This window comes from Dama dama, chromosome 10 (assembly GCF_033118175.1).
Source record: "Dama dama isolate Ldn47 chromosome 10, ASM3311817v1, whole genome shotgun sequence".
NCBI lineage: Eukaryota > Metazoa > Chordata > Mammalia > Artiodactyla > Cervidae > Dama > Dama dama.
The window spans coordinates 19,488,160-19,516,133 of record NC_083690.1 but is presented as its reverse complement, the minus strand read 5'-3'; the positions used below and the strand labels follow the sequence as shown (position 1 = coordinate 19,516,133).

General features: G+C 42.5%; 1 pseudogene; it reads left to right on the top strand.

The window, feature by feature from the left end:
- The first annotated feature begins 336 nt into the window (after positions 1-336).
- LOC133063213 (M1-specific T cell receptor beta chain-like) lies at positions 337-26,815 on the top strand (annotated as a pseudogene).
- Positions 26,816-27,974: the final 1,159 nt, after the last annotated feature.

Sequence of the window (27,974 nt, the reverse complement as noted above, 5' to 3'; positions counted from 1 at the left end):
TATGGCCAAAAAAAAAAAAAAAAAAAATAGTGCTACCCCATCCCATAAATACGTATACCTGAGTCAGGAAGCTGTTTGCTGACAACAACCACAAGATTGCAAATCGAGTCAATGCACCGCGGCATTGACAGGATGCTAAGAAAAGCAGAGAAGAGCAGGGCCTCCTCTCTTCCCTCCGGCCTCCCTGACTGGGGAGGCTATCATGTCCCTGGAGCCTGGACAGGCTTGGGTCCCACTGCTGAACTGGGGTGGTTGACACAGCCTGGCGGGGTGCCCTGGGTTGACCCTTTTAAAGGTTTACTGTCTCCCACGTTCTGGCTGGGACCAGAGTCCCGAATGGCATCAAAGGCCTCCGGGGGTTTGGGGGCGAGGCTCAGCCAGCCTCGAGCTCTCCAGGTGGTGCGGATCCCAGCTCAAGGCTTGTTCCTGGGAGTGCAGCCTCCCAGCACCAGCACCTCAGCACCCTCAGCGGTGTGCTGTGGTCCTGGAAAGATTAGCCAGGGCGGGCTGTTTGTAGGGGGAAAGGTTATTGAGACTCAAGCCCTCTCGGGTTAGCTCAGGCACACTCCTCCCTATTTCCCAGCCCAAGAAGCAGACTTTCCCTGAGGTTTTTGTTACCCCAGGAACCAAAGGTAGACCTGAGTAATGCTGCCGCCTTGTGGACATTTTCTGTAACTACAACATTTTCTCCGGCGTTCAATGGCAACTCAAATCAGGAGGGCTGGATTTCTGTTACTGCCAGAAATTAACTTTACCCGCCTCAGGAAATGTCCTGGGGCGGATAATGGAGAAATAAATTCCAAACACAGCCGACTTTCAATAACCCAATTGTCAAAGGCAAATTCTCCTGACAACCTTTTAGGGGGGAAAAAAAAGCCAAAACAAAATCAAACCTCCACAACTGGACAAGATACTAAGGATCTGTAATTGCTGGAGGAGTGCCATTCAAAACGACAATGGAAAATCAAATCCCACCAGTCACAGCGGTCATCATCACCAATCTACAGGCGAAAAATCTGGGCGAGAGCCTGGAGGAAAAAGAATCTCCCTAAGCTGTCTCCGGAAATATACATTGGCAACAGTCAATATAATGGACAGTTTCTGAAAGCCTGGAAAAAACTCTCAGATTAAAACTAGGATCTGACATTCCCACACCTTGGTCTATATCCTGAAAAAACCATTGATCAAAAGGCACAGACAGCCCAACAAAGCTTCAGCACTGCTTCTAATAGCCGAGACACACTACCAGCAAAATCTCCAATGAGGGATTAAAGCTGAAACAAGCTGCGGTACATATATACAGTAGACTGTTTCTCACTCATAAAAAACCATCACTGAAATCAGGTAATTATGACAGTAGTAGCCACAGGGGTGGTCCTTGAAGGATCATACACTAAGGGAAGTCTGTCAGGCAGAGGAAGACCACGCTTTATGAGGTACCTTCCAGGCAAAATAAAAGTAGACATACAAGGCAACAAACTTACAACCCAAAAAGAGACTCTGAGAATTCAAAGGAAGGACTCCAGAGAAATGTAAGTGATGACCCAGGAATGAATTAGGACGTCTGGACACACATACACAAGAAATCTGTACTGTAATAGATAATCTACAGTGATTATTCAATTTCTTCCTTTCTACCTTCCATATATAGAGAGCAATCCGTATCTCTAAAGACAGAAATCTGTATCTCTAAGAGATAATCCACAAAAATTATCTCCTAACTTCCTTCTTTAGGTACACAGAAAAGTGTATCTGAGATATATAATTCACAAGGACCTGATGCCTAGCACTCTTCTTGACATTTTATGGTAAATAGTGCAAAACTGCAATAGAGATAAACCACGGATATGTTATACTCGAATCAGGTGACCGTACACTGAGGACAAGCAAACACTGCAATCGACTATCCTCCAACACGGCATCAGCACGATGTTACAGAAACAGAAAGAAAAGCAGGGCCTGCTTTATTCCCTCCGATCCGATCTCCCTGACTTGGGGTGTGATCCGTCCTGGCGCCTGTGCAGGCTTGGGTCTCCAGGCTAGACTGCTGTGTTTTCGAGACAGCCCGTCAGGGTGTTCGTTGAGCCCTTTTTAAGCCTATACAGTCCGCTGTGGTCTGGTTGGGACCAGAGACCCGAGTGGGATCAAGTCCTCAAAGACCTTGGGGGCAAGCGTCACCTAACCTCCAGTCTCCTGGTGCTGGAGACTCCTTCCTGGGAGTGCAGACTCCTTAGGCACTGAAGCACAATCAGCAAGGCGCTGTGGCTCCCGTTGGGAGTAGTCTGGAAGCCGTGTGCGTGTGTGTATGTGATGCTTTAGGGGGAATAAGTAGTGAGACACAACCCCTTAAATGTTCGCTCAGGTACATTCCACTCTATTCCATAACCCTAGCTAACTTTCCCTAATGCTCCGTTTGCCCCAGGAACCGGAGTGGTCATCAAAAGTGCTGCCACCTTGCGGACATTTTTTAAAACTACAACTTGACCAAAGGTGTTTACTGGCCCCTCCAACTCACAAAGGGGAGCGGGGGCGGGGAGGGGGGGTGCTGTCAATGACAGCTTGCCTCAAGAAAGGTCCTGGGGTAAGTATTAGAGAAAAAAGTTGCAAACACATCCAACTTGCAAGATGCCAATCGAAACATAAATTTCCCACACATGCCTAAAAGAAAAAAATGAAAGGAAAAATACCCTAACCACCACAAGACAAGATGCTCAGCATCCCTAATTATTGCAGGAGGAATGCTAATCAAAACGGCAACAAGAAATCAAATCCCACCAGTCAGAAAGGCCATTCTCATAAGTCAGCATACGTGGGAGAGAGCAGGGAGGAATGGGGAGCCACCCACATGGTTGGCAGAAGGAACACTGGCAGCAGCTGCTAGAACTGACAGCCTCTGCATGGCAGAAAAAAATTTTTTTTTCAAGAGAGCTAACCCTAGAATCTGACATTCCCACATCTCAGCCTATATCCTGAGAAAGCCATTATTCAAAAAGTCACATGCACCTCAACATTCACTTCAGCACTACTTACAAGAGCTAAGACACAGACCCAGCAAAATGTCCACTGATAGGTTAAAGCTCAAAAAGGACCTGGGACTTACCAACAATGAACTATTATTCAGCAGTGAAAAGCTGGCACTGAAATTATGAAATTATTCCACTTGTAGCCATAGAAATGGATGCTGGAGGATCACATTCTAAGCAAAATCAGCCAGGGGGAGACAAGAATATATGATGGCCCTTCTAGGCAAAATTTAAAAAGAGATACAAAGGAAGCAAATTACAACACAAAAATTGATTCTGAGATTTCAAACACAAGAATTTTTTTAAAAATAAAGGAAAGGCCAAGGAATTAATTAGGAGGTTGGGAATAACACATACACAGAAATTTGTGTCTGTACTAGATGCTCCACAAGGACCTGATGATCAGCCCAGGGAACTATGCTGACCTTCTGCAAAAACTTTATGGCAAAAGAATACAAATAGAACAGATGTGCTGTTTGTATATTTCATAAATGAATCAGGCAGCTGTACGCTGATGACAAACAGAAAACCACAAAATTAATATACTCCAACATAGCATAGGCATGAAATTAAGGAAAATAAAAGCATTGCCTTGTTTATTCCATCCAACCTTCCTGACTTGCACGCCATTCCATCCCTGAAGGCTGAGCAGACTTGGGTCCCATTGCTGGATTGAGGTGGAGCTGAGACAGCCGAGCAACGCGCCCTTAATTGAGACCCCTCTTAAACCGCTTCTGTGTGGTTTCCCTGACTGAGACCAGAGTCCCTAATGCTCCCAAAGGATGGGGATCCGACCCACTATCTTCCAGGACCTTGGAAATGTTACCTAGCCCCCAGGACCTCTGGTGCTGGGGTTCCCAATTCAAGCTTCCTTTTTGAGAGTTCAGCCTCCTAGGCCCCTCAGCAGGGTGCTGTAGTCCTGGCTGGAATGAGTCTGGAGGGGAGGGGTGAAGCTTTAGGGGGAAGAAGTGAGACACAATCCCTTAAAGTGTTGCTCAGGCACTTTCCACTTCAATTCACAGCCCAGGAAGCCAAGTTGCCCTAAGGCTCTGGTTGCCCAAGGAACCAGGGGTGGCCCCAGGGAAAGTGCTGCCACCTTGTGGACACTTTCTGTAATTACAACTGCACCTCTGGCGCTTACTGGCGCCTCTATTTCTCAAGCATTGGGGTCTGTTAATGACAGTTGTCCTCAGGACATGTCCTGGGGCAAGGATTGCAGAAATAAATTCGAAGCACAACTGGCTTTCAGGAAGCCAACTGCCACAGGTAAAATTTCCTCACACCGTTCATGGAAAAAACAAAAACCCAAATGTCCACCACAGGACAGGATGCTCAGGATTCCTAACTACTGCAGGAATGCCAATCAAAATGAAAACAAGAAATCAAGTCCCATCAGAGCATCCTCAGGAGGCTACACTAAAGGCAAGAGAGCCTGGGGAAAGGGAACGCCCCTACACAGTAGGTGGGAAGGAACGCTGACAACATCCAGTATAATGGACAGTCTCTGAATGCCTGAAAAGACACCGTCAAGAGAGGCTAGGTCTAGGATCTGACATCCCCATGTCTGGGCCTAGATCCCGAGAAATCCATCATTCGAAAAGACACCTGCACCCCAACTAGCCCTGCAGCATTACTCACAACAGCTGATACAGAGAGACAGCAAAGTCTTCACTCACAGATTAAGCTTAAACAAGATGTGCTACACATATACGATGGACTATTAGCCATAAAACCAGAACTGAAGTGAGGAGGTTGTGCCACTGGTAGCCAGAGGGATAGATCTAGAAGGACCACACCCTAAAGGAACTCAGCCAAACAAAGGAAGGCAATAACATAAGGTGTCCCTTCTAGGCAAAATTAAAAAAGTGAAACAAAAGAAAGAATTTACAACCCGAAGACAGACTGAGAATTCAAATTCAAACCAAGAGTTCAAGGAAAAAGTGAAGTGCCTGGGATAAATTAGGAGGTTGGGACTAATATAGACACAAATCTGTGTCTTTAACAGTAATCCACAAGGATTACCAGCTTCCTTCCTTCCTTCCTCTCTTCCACATACAGAAATCTCTATTTCTCACCTATATACATGGAAACATGCATCTCTAAGAGATACTCCACATAGACTCTTTTCTTCCTTCCTTCCTCATATACACAGAACAGTGTATGTGAGATAGATAAGCCACAAGGACCAGATGCTCAGCACTTTGCTCGGCCTTCTGCAATAAACCCTATGGCAAAAGAACCCAAAAAAGACTAGATATGCTCCATGGATACGTCGTGCCTGAATCAGGGGACTGTACCCTGCCTACAAGCGCAGGGTGGCAGATTGACTCTACTCCTACATAGCATCGGCATGAAGTCAAAGGAAAGGACAGAAAATCAGTGCCAACTTTATTCTTTCCAACCTCCCTCATTTGGGCTTCTATGGCATCCCAGGAGCCTGGGTAGGCTTGAGTCCCAAGGTTGGACTGGGGTGGGGTCCAGACAGCCTGGCAAGGTGACCTTCATTGAGCCCCTTTTTAGTTAATTTTATTATTTCTGAGCCCCTTGAAAATCACAACTGTTGGCTTGTCTCAGCTGGGACCAGACTCCTGAGGGGGATCAAAGCCTGGAGGCTCGTGGAGGCAATAGTCACCTAGCCTGCCCATCTCCTGGTGCTGGGGTTCCCAGCTCAAGCCTTCCTCCTGAGAATGCAGCCTCCTAGCACCTAAGTACCCTCAGCTGGGTGCCGTGGTCCCGGTTGGGATTAGTCTGGGGGTCTGGTGTGTGAAGCTTTAGGGGGAAGAAGCCGTGAGACACAAGGCTGCAGGTGTTTCGCTCTGGCACATTCCACTCCAATTCACAGCCCAGGAAGCCCACGTTCCCTAAGGCTCTGATTGTCTGCGGAACCAGAGGCCGGCAGGGAAACGTACTGACGCCACCTTGTGGAGACTTCCTGTAATAACAACAGCCCCACCTGTGCTTAATGGCGCTTCTACTTCAGATGTCCTTGTTGAGTCGCTAAGTTGTGTCCGACTCTTTGCGACCCCATGGACTGCAGCACGCCAGACCTCCTTGTCCTTCGCTATCTCCCGGAGCTTACACAAACACATCTCCATTGAGTCGGTGATGCCATCCAACCATTCATCCTCTGTCGTCTCCATCTCCTGCCTTCAATTTTCCCCAGCATCAGGGTCTTTTTCAATGAGTCAGCTCTTAGCATCAGGTGGCCAAAGTATTGGAGTTTCAGCTTCAGCATCAGTCCAGTGCATCAGTCCATCAGTCCAATATCAATATTCCAATGAATACTCAGGACTGATTTCCTTTAGGATTGACTGGTTGGATCTCTTTGCAGTCCAAGGGACTCTCAAGAGTCTTCTCCAACACCATAGTTCAAAAACATCAATTCTTCGGCATTTAGCCTTCTTTATGGTCCAGCTCTCATGTGCATACATGACTACTGGAAAAACCATAGCTTTGACGAGACGGGCCTTTGTCAGGAAAGTAATGTCTCTGCTTTTTAATAAGCTGTCTAGATTTGTTATAGCTTTTATTGCAAGGAGCAAGTGTCTTTTAATTTCATGGCTGCAGTCACCATCTACAGTGGTTTTGGAGCTCAAGAAAATAAAGTCTGTCACTGTTTACATTATTTCCCCATCGATTTGCCATGAAGTCATGGGACCGGATATCATAATCTTCGTTTTTTGAATGTTGAGTTTTAAGCCAACATTCAAATGTCCTGGGGGGTTGTTAATCACAGCTGCCCTGAGGCCATTTCCTGGGGTGGGCTCTGCAGAAAGGAATTCCAAACACAATGGACTTTTAGGAAGCCAAAAGCAAAGGGAAATTTTCCGCATGCCCTTTAAGGAATTTTCAAAAAAACACAAAACCCAAGTCTCCACCACAGGCCAAGATGCTCTGCATCCCTAATTACTGCAGGGATGCCAATCAAAAATGACAACCAGAAATCAAAACCCACCCTTCAGATTGGGCATCCTCACGAATCTACAAACAATAAATGTGGGAGAGAGCCTTGAGTAAAAAGAACCCCCTACACAATAGGTAGGAAGGTAGTCTGGCAACACAAAGGATAGTTGACAGTCTCCAAACGCCTGAAAATAAACTATCGAGAAAGGCTAGGTCTAGGATCTAACTTTACCCCATCCAGTCCTAGATCCCAAGAAATCCAGCATTTAAAAGACACATGCACCCCAGTGAGCACTGCAGCACCACAAGAGGCAACACCGATAAACAGCAAAATCCTCACCGACAGATTAAAGCTTCAACTAGATGTGCTCCGTGTGTATGATGGACTATCACTCGGTCATATCAAAACACCACTAAATGAGGAAACTGGGCTCCTGGGAGCTGATCAGGCCTACATGATCTCTTCATGAAGAAATAGAGATCTCTTCAAGAAATTTTCTTGAAGAAATAGAGATCTCTTCAAGAAAATTTGAGGTACCAAGGGAATATTTCATGCAAAGATGGGCACAATAAAGGACAGAAATGGTATGGACCTAACAGAAGCAGAAGATATTAAGAAGAGGTGGCAAGAATACACAGCAGAACTATACAAAAAGATCTTCATGACCCAGATGACCACGACGGTGTGATCAGTCACCTAGAGCCAGATATTCTGGAATGAAAAGTCAAATGGGCCTTAGGAAGCATCACTATGAACAAAGCTAGGGGAGGTGACGGAATTCCAGCTGAGCTATTTCAGATCCTGAAAGATGATGCTGGAAAAGTGCTGCAGTCAATATGCCAGCAAATTTGGAAAACTCAGGACTGGAAAAGGTCAGTTTACATTCCAATCCTAAAGAAGGGCAATGCCCTTCTTTTGAAGAATGTTCAAGAATTGAAGAATGTTCAAACTAGCACACAGTTGTACTCATCTCACACGCTAGCAAAGTAATGCTCAAAATTTTCCAAGCCAGGCTTCAATAGTAGGTGAATGTGAACTTCCAGATGTTCAAGCTGGATTTAGAAAAGGCAGAGGAACCAGAGATCAAGTTGCCAAGATCGGATGGACCAGAGAAAAAACAAGAAAGTTCCAGAAAAACATCTACTTCTGCTTTATTGACTATGCCAAAGCCTTTGACTGTGTGGATCACAATAGTTCAGTTCAGTTCAGTTGCTCAGTCATGTCTGACTCTTTGCGACCCTATGAATCGCAGCATGCCAGGCCTCCCTGTCCATCACCAACACCCAGAGCTTACTCAAACTCATGTCCATTGAGTCAGTGATGCCATCCAACCATCTCATCCTCTGTCGTCCCCTTCTCTTCCTGCCTTCACTCTTTCCCAGCACCAGGGTCTCTTCTAATGAGTCAGTTCTTCACATCAGGTGGCCAAAGTATTGGAGTTTCAACTTGAGCATCAGTCCTTGAATCAGTCCTTCAGGACTGATTTCCTTTAGGATGGACTGGTTGGATCTCCTTGTAGCCCGAGGGACTCTCAAGAGTCTTCTCCAACACCACAGTTTCAAAGCATCAATTCTTCAGCGCTGTTTTCTTTATAGTTCAACTCTCCCATCCATACATGACTACTGGAAAAACCATAGCTTTGACTAGATGGATCTTTGTTGACAAAGTAATGTCTCTGCTTTTTAATATGTTATCTAAGTTGGTCATAACTTTTCTTCCAAGGAGCAAGTGTCTTTTAATTTCATGGCTGCAGTCACCATCTGCAGTGATTCTGGAGCCCCCCAAAAGAAAGTCTGTCACTGTTTCCATTGTTTCCCCATCTGTATGCCATGAAGTGATGAGACCAGATGGCTTGATCTTAGTTTTCTGAATGTTGAGTTTTAAGCCAACATTTTTACTCTCCTCTTTCACTTTCATCAAGAGGCTCTTTAGTTCTTCTTCGTTTTCTGCTATAATGGTGGTGTCATCTGCATATCTGAGGTTATTGATATTTATCCCAGCAATCTTGATTCCAGCTTGTGCTTCATCCAGTCCAGCATTTCTCATGATGTACTCTGCATAGAAGTTACATAAGCAGGGTGACAATATACAGCCTTGATGTACTCCTTTCCCAATTTGAAACCACTCTGTTGTTCCATGTCCAGTTCTAATAAACTGGACACAATAAACTGTGGAAAATTCTAAAAGAGATGGGAGTACCAGACTACCTGACCTGCCTCCTGAGAAATCTGTCTGCAGGTCAGGAGGCAACAGTCAGACCTGGACAAGGCTGTGTATTGTCACCAAAATTGAGAAAGACACGTGTATCCCATTGTTCACTGCTCTCTCTCTTAACGGGATGCTTGGGGCAGGTTATCTGGGAGATCGGTGTCTGCAGGATGCAGGCAGAGTGTCATGGGTGCTGCGGGAGGGCTTGGCCGGAACTGGGGCATCTGCCTCTGTGTGGTCCAGCTGCACGGGTGAGAGTGGGAGGGAGGCCCCACTTCCAGGTCACCTGTGCTTTTCCAAGCTGCTATGTCCCCCGTCATGTGGCAGCCACTTCCGCCCAACAAGGGTCCCCAGGGGAGGCAGAGGAAGCGGCCGGTTCCATATCAGGAAAAGAGTACATCAAGGCTGTACATCGTCACCCTGCTTATTTAACTTCTATGCCGAGTACATCACTGAAATGCTGGGCTGGATGAATCACAAGCTGGAATCAAGGTTGCCAGGAGAAATATCAATAACCTCAGATATGCAGATGACACCACCCTTATGGCAGAAAGTGAAGAGGAACTAAGGAGCCTCTTGATAAGGGTGAAACTGGTGAGTGAAAAAGCTGGCTTAAAATTCAACGTTCAAAAAACGAAGATTATGGCATCCCGTCCCATGACTTCATGGCAAATAGATGGGGAAACAATGGAAATAGTGACAGACTTTATTTTTTTGGGCTCCAAAATCACTGCAGATGGTGATTGTAGCCATGAAATTAAAAGATGCTTGCTCCTTGGAAGAAAAGCTATGACCAACCTAGAGCATATTAAAAAGCAGAGACATTACTTTGCTGACAAATGTCTGTCTAGTTAAAGCTACAATTTTTCCAGTAGTCATGTGTGGATGTGAGAGTTGGGCCATAAAGAAGGCTGAGCACTGAAGAATTGATGTTTTCAAACTGTGGTGTTGGAGAAGACTCTTGAGAGTCCCTTGGACTGCAAGCAGATCAAACCAGTAAATTCTAAAGGAAATGAAACTTGAATATTCATTGGAAGGACTGATGCTGAAGCTGAAACTGCAATACTTTGGCCACCTGATGCAAAGAGCTGACTCACTGGAAAAGACCCTGATGCTGGGAAAGATTGAGGGCAGGAGGAGAAGGGAGTGACAGAGGATGAGATGGTTGGATTGAATCACTGACTTAATGGACATGAACTTCAGTAAACTCCGGGAGATAATGAAGGACAGGGAAGCGTGGTGTGCTGCAGTCTATGGGGTCCCAAAGAGTCAGACACAACCGAGTGACTGAACAATAACAAATCTATGGAAAATCGTACATGTCCATATTCATTGTGAGCTTCTCTTATGTCTAAATTAAAATGTTCCTATTGGGATAGCAATGCATTTTCACTTGTTCTGTTTTGGATGAAGGATAATGCCTGTCCACTGCCTCCCAATGATAATGGCAAAGGTGAGCAATGAGCAGAGAAAAGATAAAGAGGTGAAGAGGCAGGACAGGAAAGGGGAGAGAAGAGCCCGTCGTCAGTTATTGGACCAGACCTTCTGCTCTGTGGGCTGTTGTCGCCATCAGTCATCAGGGAGGAAAGCAAGGGGATGGAATTCATTAAAGTAAGGAGCTCAGGATCTACCTGCAATACAGGAGATCCCAGTTCGATTCCTGGGCTGGGAAGATCCCCTGGAGAAGCGATAGGCTACCCACTTCAGTATTCTGGCCTGGAGAATCCCATGGACTGTATAGTCCATGGATTATGCAGTCCATGGCGTCACAAAGAGTCGGACACAACTGAGTGACTTTCACTTTCAAGGAGCTCAGGAAGTCAGATTCAGAGTCAGTGGGAGGTGAGCGCTTTACTGTCACTTTTCCTGAAACCCTTGGTCTCTGGTTGACAGAAGATTATGCTCAGTCCATGCTTACGAGGTGTATTATGTGTCAGCAGCAGTGAACTCAAGCCTCGCAGTTTCTTGTGAGACAAATCACTTACCAGACTGTCTCAGAACATCTGAGATGTCTTGCTTTATTCATTCTCATTTATCAAACTGCCTGAGCCTAATGGGCAAAAGAACTGTGTGATCTAGTTTGTCAGAGAAGAGTTCAAATAAATGGAAAGAATGTTTCAAATACCTCTGCTATTTTAACACAGAAATTCAAGATTGCCCAAAGTTTGGGTTATTTCAAAATCATTCCTTTCAAAAAGAAAGACTTAACTACTTCCAAATAATTGGGAACATGTTATTTCATAATCAGATTTCTAACTTTGGTGGTATAAATTTTGTTCTGCTAATGCGATGAGGGGCTTCTCCAGTGGCTTAGATGGCAAATTAAAAAGAAACAGAAGTTATGTCTCTAGAATTTAATCAGGACACAATGGTGAGAAAGCAGAAATAACATAACAGCAAAATAGAAAATATATTCCGTTCATCTGCCACCAACAACACGTTGCCTATCAGTGTTACTATAATAAGAACTAAAGGTTAATTTAAAAAAGAATACTCAGGAAAAACACAAAAGCTTTTGGGTTTTCATTCAGGTACATTCCACACTAAATTACAACCCTGAATTAAGATTCTCAAAAGCTTTCATTTCCCAGGTACTCACAATTGGGCTTGAGAAAAGCCTGTAGTCTTGTGGCCATTCCCTCCAATAGCAACTGTCAAAGATTTGCTTGTGAGTCCTTGTTCAGTCGCTCAGTGGTGTCTGATGTTATGATACAAATTATTCACAGCACATACAGCTAACTGTGGGGCTTCATTGTAGAGGGTCGCCAGGCTGAGCCAGACCCCAGCACAAGGAAAGCAGGTCCAGGGTCCAGAAGAAAACCTTTCAGGGGAGGTGCTCAATCCTGAATAGGATTCAGTTTAGAGACGTTAACACTTAGGTTACCTCTTAGAGGATGCTGGGAGTTTTCCAGGCAGTGAGAACAACATGTGCAGAGAAGATGAACAGAAATAATCACAAATGACTCTGCATACCTAAGACGAAGAAGTGTGTGGGTATAAGAGAAGGTGAGGGTGATTTACAAGGTTGAGATTAGGAGCACTTCTGTACACCATTTCAGAGGCTTTGAATTTCACACACAGGAACTGAAGAAACACTGAAACTTCAGAAGGGGAGGTTGGTGTTTGAAGGAAAACTCCCCCTGAAGACAGAAGGCTTCTCAGGGGGCTTATCTAAATGGCCCCAATAAGACCTAATTTTTTTGTTTTTTAGTTTTAAAGTTTATTTTATTACTTTTCCAGCTTTATTGAGAAATAATTGTCATGCATCACTGTTTAAGTTTAAGGCATACAGCATGACAGTTTTGATTGATACGTGTTGTGAAATGATTACCACTGTAGGCTTAGCTAACATTCATCTTATTTCTGGATTTCCTTCCCGTTTAAGTCACCACAGAGCACTGAGTAGAGAGTTTCCTGTGCTATATAGCAGGTTCTCATTAGTTATCTATTTTATACATTAAAGCCTTGTCCTGGCAAAGGGGCAGGACAATGTCTCCCGCATTGCAGGCGGATTCTTTACGGCTTGCAATAACTCATTGAAGCTATGAGCCATGCCATGCAGTGCTGCCCAAGACAGACGGGTCATAGGGAAGAGTTCTGACAAAATGTGGTCTGTTGGAGAAGAAAATGGCAACCCACTCCAATATTCTTGCCTGGAAAACCCCATGAATGGTATGAAAAGGCAGCGGTCCATGGGATCACAATGAGTTGGATACAACTTAGCAACTGAACAGAAACAAAGCGAATATAAGACCCAATTTTTTAAAAAAGTATGTCCTGTTACTTTTATAGACGTACAATGGAAATATCTATATTACTGGTAGTTACTGTTTCATTGAGGTACTGAAGGGTAATTGTCATATGTGTGGGTGCGTGCTTTAGTCATGTCCTACTCTTTGTGATCCCACGGACTGTGATTCTCTAGGTGAGAATACCGGAATGGGTTGCTGTTATGGTCTTTGCAGACTGGGACCCCAGGACGACAGTCAACGAAGAGAAAGCAATGAAAAGAAGGACGTGGGGGACCAAAGTCTCGAGTGAAACAAGGGTGCTTTATTTCAGGCAGCGTGTGCTTATATATAGTTATACAAGGAAGCTTTAGGCAGAAAATAAGGTTGAGCAAAAATACCAAAACCAGACTCATTAAGAACAGTAACTAAGGAAATAAAAATCATCATAGGGCCACAACAAGAGTAACTAGGGGAATAACAATGTCACAGGGCCAGAAGACAATCCATATCTTGAGAAATAGGAACATGACTAAGTAGTTTTACAGAAAAGTAAAAGGTTACGGAAAGGAATCCACGTATGCGCTCCGTCTCATGACCTCAGTCCTGAGAACTGCGTGCAGCTCTTCTCGTTCCTGTTTTCCAGGAACTGATAGGGAACAGAGGGCCTTTGAGAAACAGAAAACAACATATAGGATTCCTTAAAATGAAACGTTCCCTGACTGGTTGCCATTGTCTCCTCCAGGCGATCTTCCTGATCAGGGATCAAACCCGAGTCTCCTGTGGTTCCTGCATTGCAGGCGGAATTTTTACCCCCCAGCCACTAGGGGAGGCCTGTAATTGCTACATCAACAGTGATGTGCTGCGCTGTGCTTAGTCGCTCGGTCGTGTCTGACTCTTTGGGACCCCAGGGACTGTAGCCCGCCAGGCTCCCCTGTCCATGCGGATTCTCCAGGTAAGAATACCGGAGTGGGTGGCCATGCCCTCCTCCAGGGGATCTTCCCAACCCAGGGATCAAACCCAGGCCTCTTGCACTGCAGGCAGATTCTTTACCATCTGAGCCACCAGGTAAGCCCGTTAACAATGACAGATCGAAGGAAAACAGTAAAGCTCTATCTGATCAGCAGTGCTTGGTGTGTTCCACAGAACAGAGTGACTCAGAGACAGAGGAGTGAAGGGTGTTTCTAAATTCATGTTTGGGGAAAACTGGGACTGATGGTACTGTTAGCTCCACACACACTTCATCCCTCACTCTCATCTCCATGACCCAAACCAGATGGAATCTAAGATACCATGTTGCAGTGGAGAAAAGTACATAAAAAATGGAACCATAGTGAATTTATTTCAAATAGTAAATGCTCAAGCACAAGACCAAATGTGTCATAAAAGGAAGGACAGTGGCAATTCGATGAATCAAAAATACAGAGTCCAGGGATTTCCCTGGTGGTTCAGTGGCTAAGACTCCATGCTCCCAGTGAAGGGGGTGTGGGTTCAATCCCACATGCCACAACTAAAGAGTTGTGCGATGAAGATGAAAGATTCCACATGCTGCAACTAAGAGCTAGGGCAGCCAAATAAATTTCAAAATAAGTTTTTAGAAAAAAAATACTGAGTCCATTTTTACTAAGTAAGAATATTGAGTAATGTTATATGATTGCAAAGAAATGTTACAAGATGGTGAAATGTGCTGAAGGAAAATATTATTGTAACACATTTAAAAACTTCAGATAAACAAGGACTATAACCATCATTTTATTGCAAGAAAACTACGCATGCTATGGCTGACAAAAGTGGCCCTTGTTTTTCTCATGTAATTGGCTCTCTTTTTGTCATGTTATTCTGCCAACTAAACAGCCCACTGAGATGCTTCCTGAAGGTTTGCAGCAGGTCGAGCCTGGTTATTTTTCCAAGTGGAAACAACTTGCTTGGTCTATATATCTTGACTTATAAAAATTTGTTACAACACATTCCTAAAGTGTAGAGTGGGGAACTGTGACAATTTCCACAATTATAATACAATGTGAAAGTGAAAGTGAAGTCCCTCGGTCGTGTTCGACTCTTTGAAACTGCAGCCTCCCAGGCTCCTCCGTCTTTGGGATTTTCCAGGCAAGAGTACTGGAGTGGGTTGCCATTTCCTTCCCCAGGGGATCTTCCTGACTCAGGGATTGAACCCAGGTCTCCTGCATTGCAGGCGGACACTTTACCCTCTAAGCCACCAAGAAATACAATGTAATGGGATCTAAAATGGAAATATTTTGGTTCATGTTACATAAATGGCAAGAGAACAGTAGACGTTCAGCTCTGTACTTACTATTAAAAATTCATCATCAGCAGAAATAACGGCTGTGTTTCACTATTATCATTTTTAGTCTCACTGTTAGTGATCTTAAGCACAAAGTCAGTTAAGCACATATTAGACAATTTGTGATTTCTTATGACTTGAAAGAAAGGATTACATTTGAATTATTTACCCAGGTGTGTCAAGAAAAAAAAAATTAGACTTGCTTACTCATGACTAGAAATTCAATACAAAGAAAAGAAAAACTTTTTCTCCTCAAGCATCGAGGACAACACAAACATTCCAGCGCCTACTATGGTTCACTGTGAAAAACAGTGTGTTTACATCAATAAAAACTAGACTAATGTTTCTGATGACTGTTTCTCAGGAGTAAGTAGACTGATCATCACAGCTTTATTTCCGGTGAGACACACTTGTAACGTTTGTGAGCCTAAAACCAACTCGCCAAGATCCAGGGGCACGGCGTCACATATCAAGACTAACAACTGGGACTTCGCTGGTGGTCCACTGGGTAAGCATCCACCTGTCAATTCAGGGGACGTGGGTTCAATCCCTGGTCTGGGAAGATCCCACATGCTGTGGCCAACTAAGCCTGAGAGCTACAACCACTGAAACCCGTGCACCCAGAGCCCACAACATGCTCCACAAGAGCAAAGGAGAAGCCACCGCAAGGAGAAGCCCTCACACGCACGGCAACTAGAGAGCAGTCCCCTGTCGCAGCAGCTAGACAGAGCCTGTGTGCATCAAGACCCAGCACAGCCAAAAATAAAACAAAAATCAAAACCAAAGAAATTAGACTAATAAGAGGTCCACGCTGTAAGTCTTAAATAGCAAGACTATGACTGTGCTGAAAAGGGTGAAAAACACATTTATGGACTGCAGTGACCTACTCTAAGAAGGGAGTTTAAAAAGAAATCATTTTAATGATCTTTGCTGAGTGTTTATCTGCTTTTTGAAAACAACTTTCTGTTAAACACGTATTTTCTAATGATCAATAAAGTGTTACTATCTTACATTCTGTACAACAGAAAGAATACATACACATGAAATATTTGAAAGTCGGAAAGTGCCTTTTTTAGAGTACTATGGTTATAGAAGGATTTATATGCTAGAGAAAGTGTGTATTATCTCCTAAGATGGTTTCATATTCATGAGATAGTCAACATCTCATTCTCCAACTGCCACTGGATCCCTGGGCATTTCTAATGCTTTTCTTCATTTGACAATATGCTCAGTCGTGTCTGACTCTTTGCGACCCCATGGACCATAGCCCCCCAGGCTCCCCTGTCCATGGGATTCTCCAGACAAGAATACTGGAGTGGGTTGCCATTTCCTTCTCCAGGGGATCTTCCCGACCCAGGAATTGAACCTGTGTCTCTTGCATCTCTTCACTGGCAAGTGGATTATTTACCATTGCACCACCTAAGAAGCCTTAATATTATATTGGAAACTTAAAAACAAACCCTCAGTGTGATAGAATTGGAAGTTAAATGTAAATCTAATGGCTGTTCACACTAAGTCGACAAAAACCTCTCTTTACCACCCCCTCTAAAGCCTTCCTGTCAGTTGGAGCAGGAGTCACAGTCGTCACAATAAATAACCTGTGTGCCCTGCGCCTCCTCAGTCCTGCTCCCACTCACTGGCCCCAGACAGGCCTCCTCGCTGCGCCCCCGCCTCAGGGTCTTTGCAGGTTCTGTTCCCTCTCCTGAGAACACGCTTCCACAAGTGTGCCCTCGTCTCTGGCACACACGGAGCTCCCGCACTCTCAGACTGTTGTTCAAATGTTACCTTCTTAGAGAGATACCCTTAGCCATCTTTACAAACACTTATCATCGCCAGAAATTCCCTAAATCGCTTCGCTCTTGTTTTGTTCACAACACTTAACGACATATATCTCTGCAGTTTCCCTTGTTTATGGATTTATTAATCCCCCATCTTCTCTTTCTCCCCACTAGACCTTGAGCTCCATGAGGACAGGTTCCGATTGCTTATCCAGTGCTTGCAACTCTAGAGCCTACACAAGTGCCTTGTATCCAATCAGGTATTTTTTTTTTTAATGGAGTATAGATGTTTTACAATTTTGTGCTCATTTCTACCACACAGCGAAGTGAATCAGTTATATGTGTACATAAACCCCCTCATATCTGGATTTTCTTCCCTTTTAAATCACCACAGAGCACTGAGTTCGTTGTGCTATATGGTAGGTTCTCATTTGTTATCTATTTCATACATAGTAATGAGTGTGAGGGTTAATTTCACATCAAGGGAAATATATATATATATATATATTTTTTTTTTTGTACCATTAAATAATATCTGCCTCTGAAGTCGCATCTTCGAATGCGAGTTATCACCAGCACATCAGCTTGCAGCGACTGTGCTCATCCTAACCCTATTCTGCCTGAGGCCCTGCAATGACTCCCACATTCTCCTCTGGTCCACACTGAAATGGGACAGCACAAAGCCTTACTGGTAAAATCCCACCACCTGGTTCTGGTGACTCAGCCCTGACATTACATTGGAAGTTAGCATCAGGGCTGTGCATGGAACTGTTTCAAAGGCTGAATGCAGTAATCCAAGCCAATATTCAATCAACACACTATTTAAACAAAAGGTGGGTACTCTCCTCTCCTCACAAATATGTTTTTATTGATTCTTCTCTTTTTTCAAACTTCGTCCTTTTATTTCAGTACTACAAAATGGACTTTAAGCTATTAATTTGGAAGGCTGTTCTTTTTTCATGTCATTTTTAAATTGTCTTATGAAACAATATCATATTTACTCAGGCAAACCAAATGCCATAGTCAGAACAGTTTAAACTGGTGTTTATTTTAAAATAGTTTCTGCTCTGTTCTCCAGATTATTCACCTGACTTTGCTTCTTACCCGTCAATACCACTGACATTTTGAACAAATTTAGTTGTGGTTCTGGATTTCCAGTGAAACTTTTTATGTAAATATACAAACTCAGAATTATTCAAACTATGGACATGATATAATTATAGTGCACACATAATGTGACTTTTAGATATCTTCCACTTGGATTCGGCATCAAGATATCTGTCTAGATAAAAAGAAACATCTTTAAACCTAGCAATCTGCATTTCACCCTGAAAGTGCAGTAACTAATTTGTTTGAGCACATACAAATTATCCACAACTTACGTTTGCTTTCCCAAGCTAAAATGTGTCTTCAAACTTTATTGCTTGATTCTTTTGTTACTCCCAATCTTATTTTTATTATATTACTATTATCTTGTTCTAAAACACTTGTTTATTTCTTTGTGGAGAATAGCATTCAGGTATTACAGTTTCAGATTTGTTCTAGGTAGTTTTTGTTCTTTTGTTCACACAAGGCTGAACATTTCTGACAGCTTTCAAAGAAGAGATTGGAATTCATTGAAAAGCAGCATTTTCTGTGATAAAACACAGCACATATTAAAGGTGTGAAGAAAAAGTCACTAAGGGAATACTAACCTCAGGTCATGGAAAAATGAGAAATCGCTGACAATTCTCAAGTACACATGGAGAAAACAACATAATTATTTATTTTCTGGGCTTTCTTCTTCCTTAGGCTTTTCTGGTCTCAAAAAATATCAGAAATGTATGTGGATCCAAAGGTAGATGATGATGAGGTGAAAAGCTGATGTTTGAATGTTCTAAAGACAAGATGATATTAGTGGTTAAGATGAGTGCATCTAAGAAAGGTTTTGCTTCCCATGATTCCATAATGATTAATAATTGAAACTGCACACTTGAAAAGCAGTTCTGGGACAGGGGTAAAGACATGCATTTCTGAAAGGCACTGCAAATCCAGGAAGGGAAGATACACCTAGATGCATGGTTACAACTTTTTCTCTCTTCTGAAACAGTTTGTGAAAACCCTGTGGTTTTAATACAACTTTAATCAATGTCAGATCACCACTGCAGAGCCTTGTTGGGTTAAAAGTTAATTTAATTACCTATTTCTCTGATAACACAGTTTCAAAGATGACTTTGCCCTTAGTTCATCACATTAAATATTGTTTCATGAATAGAAAAATTTGATTCTGTGTTACCTTACTGAGCTCAAAAATGCACAGTAGTTATAGTAATTTATTATTGAAAATGGACTTCTGGTGGCTCAGTGGTAAAGAATCTGCCTGCCAATGCAGGAGATGCAGGTTCAACCTCTGGGTTGGGAAGATCTCCTGGAGGAGGACATGGCAACCCACTCCAGAATCCTTGCCTAGAGAATCCCATGGACAGAGGAGCCTGACAGGCTATATAGTCCATGAGGTCACAAAAGTTGGACACAACTTAGTGACTAAGCATCCACCACCAATATTGAAAGTAGAAATATACTCCTTAGAGCAAAAGAGTTAATGTACTCATTTGCTATTGATTCTGAAATTTTAAATGAAAATTTGAATGAATACACAAACACTTGCATATGTATTTACTTGTCTTTCTGAATTCTGAATCAATAATTAAAAATAGCCAGGCTCCATGTGAGTTACCAATGACAGCATCTTGAGTCATTTAGAAAGTGTTCATGAGAGAAAAAGGAAAAATTCATAAAGTGATTTAGCTATTGAATCTGCACAAGCCAATAAATATTTGCAAATTTGCTGCAGTTCTTCTCAAATACTTGTCTTTCTCGAATATATTCTGTTTTAGTTCATGAGATTTCCACCCCCTACCCCTGGGAAGGGAAAGGGTTAATACATAAGCCAGGAAGATAAAACAAAGTTCATGACTTAAAAAATTTTTTTCATTTAAATTTATAAATTTTTAACTTTTTTTCAAATAAATGAATTTTGACTCATGTACCTTCATTACATATTCCACTGGTTTTTTGAGGGGAGGCCTGATATTATTATTATTTTTTAAAATTTTTGTTTGGAGGATAATTGGTTTACAATGTCTTGTTGGTTTCTGCCTACAACAATGTGAATCAGTCATGAGTACACATATGTATCAGCCTAGAGGCATGGGATGAGGTGGGACACAGGAGGGAGGGAATATTTTTATTTTTACTGTGCTGGGTCTTCCTTGCAGCACACGGCTCTTTTCTAGTTGTGGCTCATGGGCTTAGTGGCCCAGTGGCTTGTGGGATCTTTGTTCCCTGACCGGGTCAAACCTGAGCCCCTGCAGTGGAAGCATGGAGTGCTAACCACTGGACAACCAGGGAATTCTTTTCTCCCTTTTCTTATCTAAAAATAACAGAAAGTATTTTACAGGCCACCTGGATGATGTGATTTTTTTAACAAATCAATTTAAGTTGTAAGAAACAGATAAAAATCATAGACAGCTAAGAAAGGAGAAAGTGATGATCAGGAGAAGGTTTTGCATAAAAAACAAATAAACGTAGGATTACAAAATTAAGAAAAAAGTAACTCATGCCAAAGTATCATCCATGATTTAAGCTACAATTATGGAATTCACAAATAATATGCTGACATTATGAGATGTACTTAGGTAGAAATGGACTAATTTCAGTAAGAAACAACACCAGTAGGCATAACACAAAAACATTAAATGTGAATGATAAAAGAATACATTAGGAGAAAATCCTTCAACTATAACCTGCTGAGACATGTGTCTTGCAAGCCTTCCATAACAGGATTAAGCCAGAGAAGCTGAGCTCATAGAAACAGAATATTAATAGATGGTGGTGAATGCACTTTACTTGAAAATGGGGCATTAAACATCAATATCCAACATATCTTTGGTACAATTACATAACAAATTGGATAATGCATTTAAAGAGCATTATTATTGTGTGGTATATAGAGAGCACTTAATAAATGCCAGGGATTATTATTAGGGAGATGAATGCAAGTAAGAGGACCATGGTCGTCCATAAGGCTCAGCTATTTCTTGTTGAGGCTCACTTATTGAAAGACTAACTCCAAGGCTTCCCTGGTGGCTCAGGGGTATAGGATCGGCCTGCCAGAGCAGGAGACCTGGGTTCCATCCCTGGTCCAGAGAGATCCCGCATGCTGTGGGGCAACTAAGCCCCTGGGCCCCCACTACTGAGCACACACATCATAGCGCCCGGGAGCCGCAAGTTCTGAGTCCACGTGCCACAAGCAGCAAACCTGCATGCCACAACAAGAGAAGCCACTGCAATGAGAAGCCCATACGCTGCAACTAGAGAGTAGCCCCTTCCCTGCAACTAGAGGAAAGCCCATGCAGCAACAAAGACCCAGAGCAGCCATGAATAAATACATACATAAATAAACTTTTTTTTTTTTTTTTTTTAAGGAGAAGGAAATGGCAACCCACTCCAGTATTCTTGCCTGGAAAATCCCACAGACAGTGGAGCCTGGTGGGCTACAATCTTTGGGGTCACAAAGAGTTGGACACGACTGAAATGACAGCATGGCAAACATTTTTTACAAAGTCTGACTCCAATGATCCATGCGTGATTTTGACCCTGTTTGGTTCTGTCTCATCACAGAACTGTTAATATTTAATGGAAGCAACACAAGGAGTGAAATCTGTTCACTAAAACCTGTTTGTAAGGCCTTCCTCGTAACCTGCAGAACGTCAGGACGTGTGCATTTTTGACTCACCGGATTCTGCTGCTTCACACAACAACTCAAATAGGTTCAACCACACTCTCTGGTAAAAACACGTCAAGGGCATGCTTGGGGTTCAGAAAATGGGGTGTCCCCTCTGCCTGCTAGAATGTACAGTTCACAGGATTGGAAACTGCCTGGCCCATCACACAATATTTTCCTCAATAAATACTAGAGAGGCCTTTTCCACCACGTTTCGCGTTTTTGAACTTGCACTTGTCTCACATTTAAAGCAAAGTGTTACTTGCTCTTTCCCCTGATTTGCTTTGTTTACCACCACAAAACTCCTCTCTAAGTCTTCTATTCTTAAATTCTTCATCATATCCAGACCTTCCTATATAGAACCTTAGTGGCCATATTCAGAGTTAACAACTAAATAAAAATTAGGGAAAAATTTTTTTTCTCCCAATGCAATTAGGCAATGCATTTTTTTTCTCCTGGGTTCAATCTCTGGTCAGGAAACTAGATCCCACATGTCACAAACAAGACCAGGTACAGAAAAATAAATAAATATTTAAAAAACAAATAAAAGTTTCTATTTCTTATGAGATTGTTTCAGAAACATTTCAGACCCATGATACTGTATTTTCATACTTATGCAAAATGGGTTTTACAATAATCATTGCTATAGCTTCATAGATCATGCGGTTGAGAATAATCCTCACCAAGAACTAGATAGGTCTTAAGTGATATGACATTGTGGGATTTACCACAGTCCAATACTGGTGTTCCATTTTGTCTGTATTACAGTAGTAAAAGGTACAAATAAAAGCATAAAGATACCACAATAAAAATAAATAAGTACTGTGGTCGAGAAAGCGTGGTCAAAGCCCCTCCATAGTTTCTCTGGGCCTAGAGCTCCTCCAGGCCCCCCCTGTGCCCCGTCCCCCCTCCGGCTCCTCAGGACGCCCGCGCTTCCTCACCCCCCTGCCAGCTTCTCAGATGAACTCAGGAACTCCCCTGCAGCCCCTCCTAACAGTCGTGAGCCACGGTGCAAGTGAGGTGAGTGTGTCTTGTTTGCCTTTTTCAAGATAAAATTACAAATACCAATAAACTACCAAATAATATGTGAATCTCCAAGATAAGACTTTAACAGGTGTGAAATTATGAGTGCTATGTGACTGAAATTTGACAAAATATCCAAGACCACTATCACTGCACGGCTTTGGTGTTCTGTTGAAGGGAAGGGATATTTATATAAATAATTGAAAACAGTGATTTTGCTAAAATGAAGGCATTAAAAGTTTACAAAATATGACTCATTTTTTCTTCCATCTAAACATTACTTTCCCTTCAATAGATAACCTCAATTTGTTCAATGAAAATTATATTACTTCAACATTATCTTTAAAATTAAAAGAAAAATTGGAATGAAAAATATAAAGAAATCAGAATGACAAATTAAGCTGAATTTAAATGCTTTTGAAGATGCAATTAAATCTTATTTATTTTTATAAAGATAAGACTAGTGTTTCTCTAGTTTAATATCATTTAGCTGCCAAAATAAATTACGGATGTAACACTCCACTCATATTTCATCTAAAGCTACCAATTTGGGAATGGTGCTAATAGTTTAACATGGTAAAATGTTTGTGAAGTATTGCGGTCCTTTAAGACTGCTTGAATTCTATGATAATTTGGGGGAAATTGATACTTTTATTCTTCTCATATTTTCCATTTTGTTGGCATTTTCCATTACTTCTTTCAGAATGACTCAGTTGCTTTATTTATACAGATCCTGTGCCTTTCTTGTGGACATTGTTTATAAACATTTTATTACAAACTATCACACAATTGCACTCATCTCACATGCTAGTAAAGTAATGCTTAAAATTCTCCAAGCCAGGCTTCAGCAATACATGAATTGTGAACTTCCAGATGTTCAAGCTGGTTTTAGAAAAGGTAGAGGAATCAGAGATCAAATTGCCAACATCTGCTGGACCATTGAAAAAGCAAGAGAGTTCCAGAAAAATATCTATTTCTGCTTTATTGACTATGACAAAGCCTTTAACTGGGTGGATCACAATAAACTGTGGAAAATTCCGAAACAGATGGGCATACCAGACCGCCTGACCTGCCTCTTGAGAAACCTGTATGCAGGTCAGGAAGCAACAGTTAGAACTGGACATGGACCAACAGACTGGTTCCAAATAGGAAAAGGAGTACGTCAAGGCTGTATATTGTCAGCCTGCTTATTTAACTTATATGCAGAGTACATCATGAGAAATGCTGGGCTGGAAGAAACGCTGAAGCACAAGCTGGAATCAAGATTGCTGGGAGAAATATTAATAACTTCAGATATGCAGATGACACCACCCTTATGGCAGAAAGTGAAGAAGAACTAAAGAGCCTCTTGATGAAAGTGAAAGAGGAGAGTGAAAAAGTTGGCTTAAAGCTCAACATTCAGAAAACTAAAATCATGGCATCTGGTCCCATCACTTCATGGGAAATACATGGGGAAACAGTGGAAAGAGCATCAGACTTTATTTTTTTGGGGTTTATCTTGAGGAGCTCAACCAGGTCCTTACATTAAATATCAGTGAGAAAACCCTTTATACTCTGACAGAGAGAGCATTCTGTTCTTCTTAATAAGGCTGCACTTGGGGAAATATAGGAGCTCAAACCTAACCCACCTGGGGGTCTTCAGAGTCTAACTAAAGGAGCAGAGAGAAACAAATGAAACATATGAAACAAGCTGTTGTTCAGTCACTAAGTTGTTTCCCACTCTTTGGAACTCCATAGACTATAGAACTCCAGGCTTCCCTGTCTTTTATGGTCTCCTGGAACTTGCTCAAACTCATGTTCACTGAGTTGGTGATGCTATCTACCATCTCATCCTCTGTTGTTCCTTCTCCTGCCTTCAATAGTTCCCAGCATCAGGGTCTTTTCTAATGAGCTGGCTCTTAGCATCAGGTGACCAAAGTATTGGAGCTTCAGTATCAGTCCTTCTAATGAATACTCAGGGTTGATTTCTTTTAGGATTGACTGGTTTGATCTGCTTGCTGTCCAGGGGACTCTTAAGAGTCTTCTCCAGCCCCACAGTTTGAAAGCTTCAATTCTTTGGTGTTCAGCCTTCTTTATGGTCCAACTCTGACATCTATACATGCCTACTGGAAAAACCATACCTTTGACTAGACACGCACCTGTTGGCAAAGTGATGTCTCTACTTTTTAATATGCTTTCTAGGTTTGTCATAGGTTTTCTTCCAAGGAGCAAGTGTCTTTTAATTTCATGGTGCAGTCACCATCTGCGGTGATTTTGGAGCCCCCCCCAAAATAGTCTGTCACTCTTTCCATTATTTCCCCATCTATTTGCCATGAAGTGATGAGACAGGATGCCGTAATCTTAGTTTTTTGAATGTTGAGTTTTAAGCCAGGTTTTTCACTCTTCTTTCATTCTCATCAAGAGGCTCTTTAGTTTCTCTTCGCTTTCTGCCATAAGGGTGGTATCATCTGCATAACTGAGGTTATTGACATTTCTCCCGACAATCTTGATTCCAGTCCGTGACTCATCCAGTCCCACATTTCACATGATGTTCTCTGCATAGAAGTTAAATAAGCAAGGTGACAATATACAGCTTTGATGTACTCCTTTCCCAATTTTGAACCAGTTCATTGTTCCATGCCCAGTTCTAACTGTTGCTTCTTGATGTGCATACAAGTCTCTCAGGAGGCAGGTAAGATGATCTGGTATTTCTATCTCTTTAAGAATTTTCCACAGTTTGTTGTTATCCACACAATCAAAGGCTTTAGTGTAGTTAATGAAACAGAAGTAGATGTTTTTTCTGGAATTCTCTTGTTTTTTTTATGATCCAATAGATGTTGTCGATTTGACCTCGGTTCCTCTGCCTTTTCTAAATCCAGTTTGTACATCTGAAAGTTCTCAGTTCACATACTGCTGAAGCCCAGCTTGAAAGATTTGGAGGAAAACCTTGCTAGCATGTGAAATGAGCACAGTTGTGTGGTAGCTTGAACATTCTTTGGCATTGCCCATCTTTGGGATTGGAATAAAATTTGACCTTTTCCAGTCCTATGGCCACTGTTGAGTTTTCCAAATTTGCTGGCATACTGAGTGCAGCACTTTAATGGCATCTTCTTTTTTAGGGTTATGAAACAATACTGGCTGGAATTTTATGCTCAATTTATGTAAGACTAAAGATAAAGAAGAAATCTTGAGAGACATCAGAGAGGGGAAAACCAAGAAAAGCATCTCTTCTGGTGTTGAAATAACTTTCTAGGTCCAAGATCGAGCTGCTCCTGCCTAGGGAGGTAGCATTTGCTACCATGGCAGCAAATTAAAACTTAACACGGAGTGCGGGGCTCTTCCTCCATGCTCATGTGAGCAGTATTTCGGCCCAGCTACCAAGCTTACTGTCGTAGACGATCTGAGCTAGGTGCACCCGCCCAAGGTGGCTGTGGTCGAACCCTCGGAAGCAGAGATCTCCTGGACCCAGAAGGCCACACTCGTGTGCCTGGCCACGGGCTTCTACCCCGACCACGTGGAGCTGACCTGGTGGATGAACAGGAAGCAGGTCACGACTGGGGTCAGCACGGACCCTGAGCCCTACAGGGAGGACCCCATGTGAGATGACTCCAGATGCTGTCTGAGCAGCCAGCTGAGAGTGACCGCCGCCTTCTGGCACAACTCCCGCAACCACTTCCGCCAAGTCCAGTTTCATGGGCTCATGGACCAGGACAAGTGGGAGGAGGAGGACAGGGCAGGCCTGTCACCCAGAACACCAGCACTGAGGCCTGGGTGTGTGAGCAGACTGTGGTGTCACCTCCGTGTCTTACCAGCAAGGGGTCCTGTCTGCCACCCTCCTCTATGAGATCCTGCTGGGGAAGCCCACCCTGTACGCTGTGCTGGTCAGCACCCTGGTGCTGATGGCAATGGTGAAGAAGAAGGATTTCTGAGACCAGCTCCAAAAAGTGCATCCCGAGTCGTTCTTTATCCTGGCCTTGGATTCTCCTTAACATCTTTCCAGTCTGTGTTCCTCAAGAGTTTCTCTCTCTCTCTTTCTCTTATCTCCCTCCTTTATGGATGTCTGCCCCTTCTCTCGGCTGCCCTGCACACGGAGTGTTGCATCCCAAACCTGAAATTGACTGAGTCAATAAAAGAGTCATGACAGGCAAAAAAAAAAAAAAAAACCAAAAAAAAAACTTAACATGACTTTTGTGTCTCTGGGCATAATTCTTCTCTGAACCAGAAACACTGCATATCCAGCCAGTCAATCCCCATTCTGGGCTCTATAGTTACTACCTTGCTCCTTCTCATCCTAAACAATATTGACTGTGTTGCCCCACCAATCAGAAATTTCATATTTGTCTCCATTTTGTTCTTTACTCTTTCTTAGAGAAGTTTCTTGCTTTCTCCCCCATTTTTCAGTTTTCCTAATGGAGACTGTTTGCTTCATGAAGGGTTAAAGTTTGCATTGCGTAAATTTTCTTTGAGCATTCTCTAACACCCTAGAGGAACAAAGTTAAGGATTACATTTGATTTCTCAGAATCCATGAAAGTAAGAAGAGAGTACAGTATTTAGTGTTGAGAAAAAATGACTAATTTAGAAGTCTATATCTTGCAAAATTATCTGTCAAAGATGAAGGAGAAATATAGGCTTTCTCAGCCACACAAAGACTGAGTGAATTTGTTGCCTTGCAAGAAATGGTAAAAATCAGTTGTTTAGAGAAGGAAAATAATAAATTGTTTAGACAAAAGGAAAAAACAGTTGTTTAGAGAGAAGGTCAGAAACTCAGGCCTACATAAAGTAAGAATGAAAAAGTGAAGTCAAAATAAACTTTTATTTTTCTTATTTCTCATGTATCTATCAGATAACATTTTGTTAAATAGTACTACCAACAGTATATTCAATTATGTAAGCATATATTATATACTTATATATGCTAATGCATGCTTGTATATGGGCTTCTCAGGCGGCTCAGCAGTAAAGAATCTACCTGCCAATGCAGGAGATCCAGGTTCGACCCCTGGGTCAGGAAGATCCCCTGGTGAAGGAAATGGCAACCTGCTCCAGTATTCTTGCCTGGGAAATCCCATGGACAGAAGGGCCTGGCGGGCTACAGTCCATGGGTCACAAACAGTTGGACATGACTTAGTGACTAAAAAACAACAACAACAACATGCTTGTATATAAATTTAAAAAATGACAAAGATACAAGGGATTGAATGAAGCAAAGATACAAGGGATCGAATGAAGGGTCTAGGATTATTTTGTTGTTTTTAGGTATTTA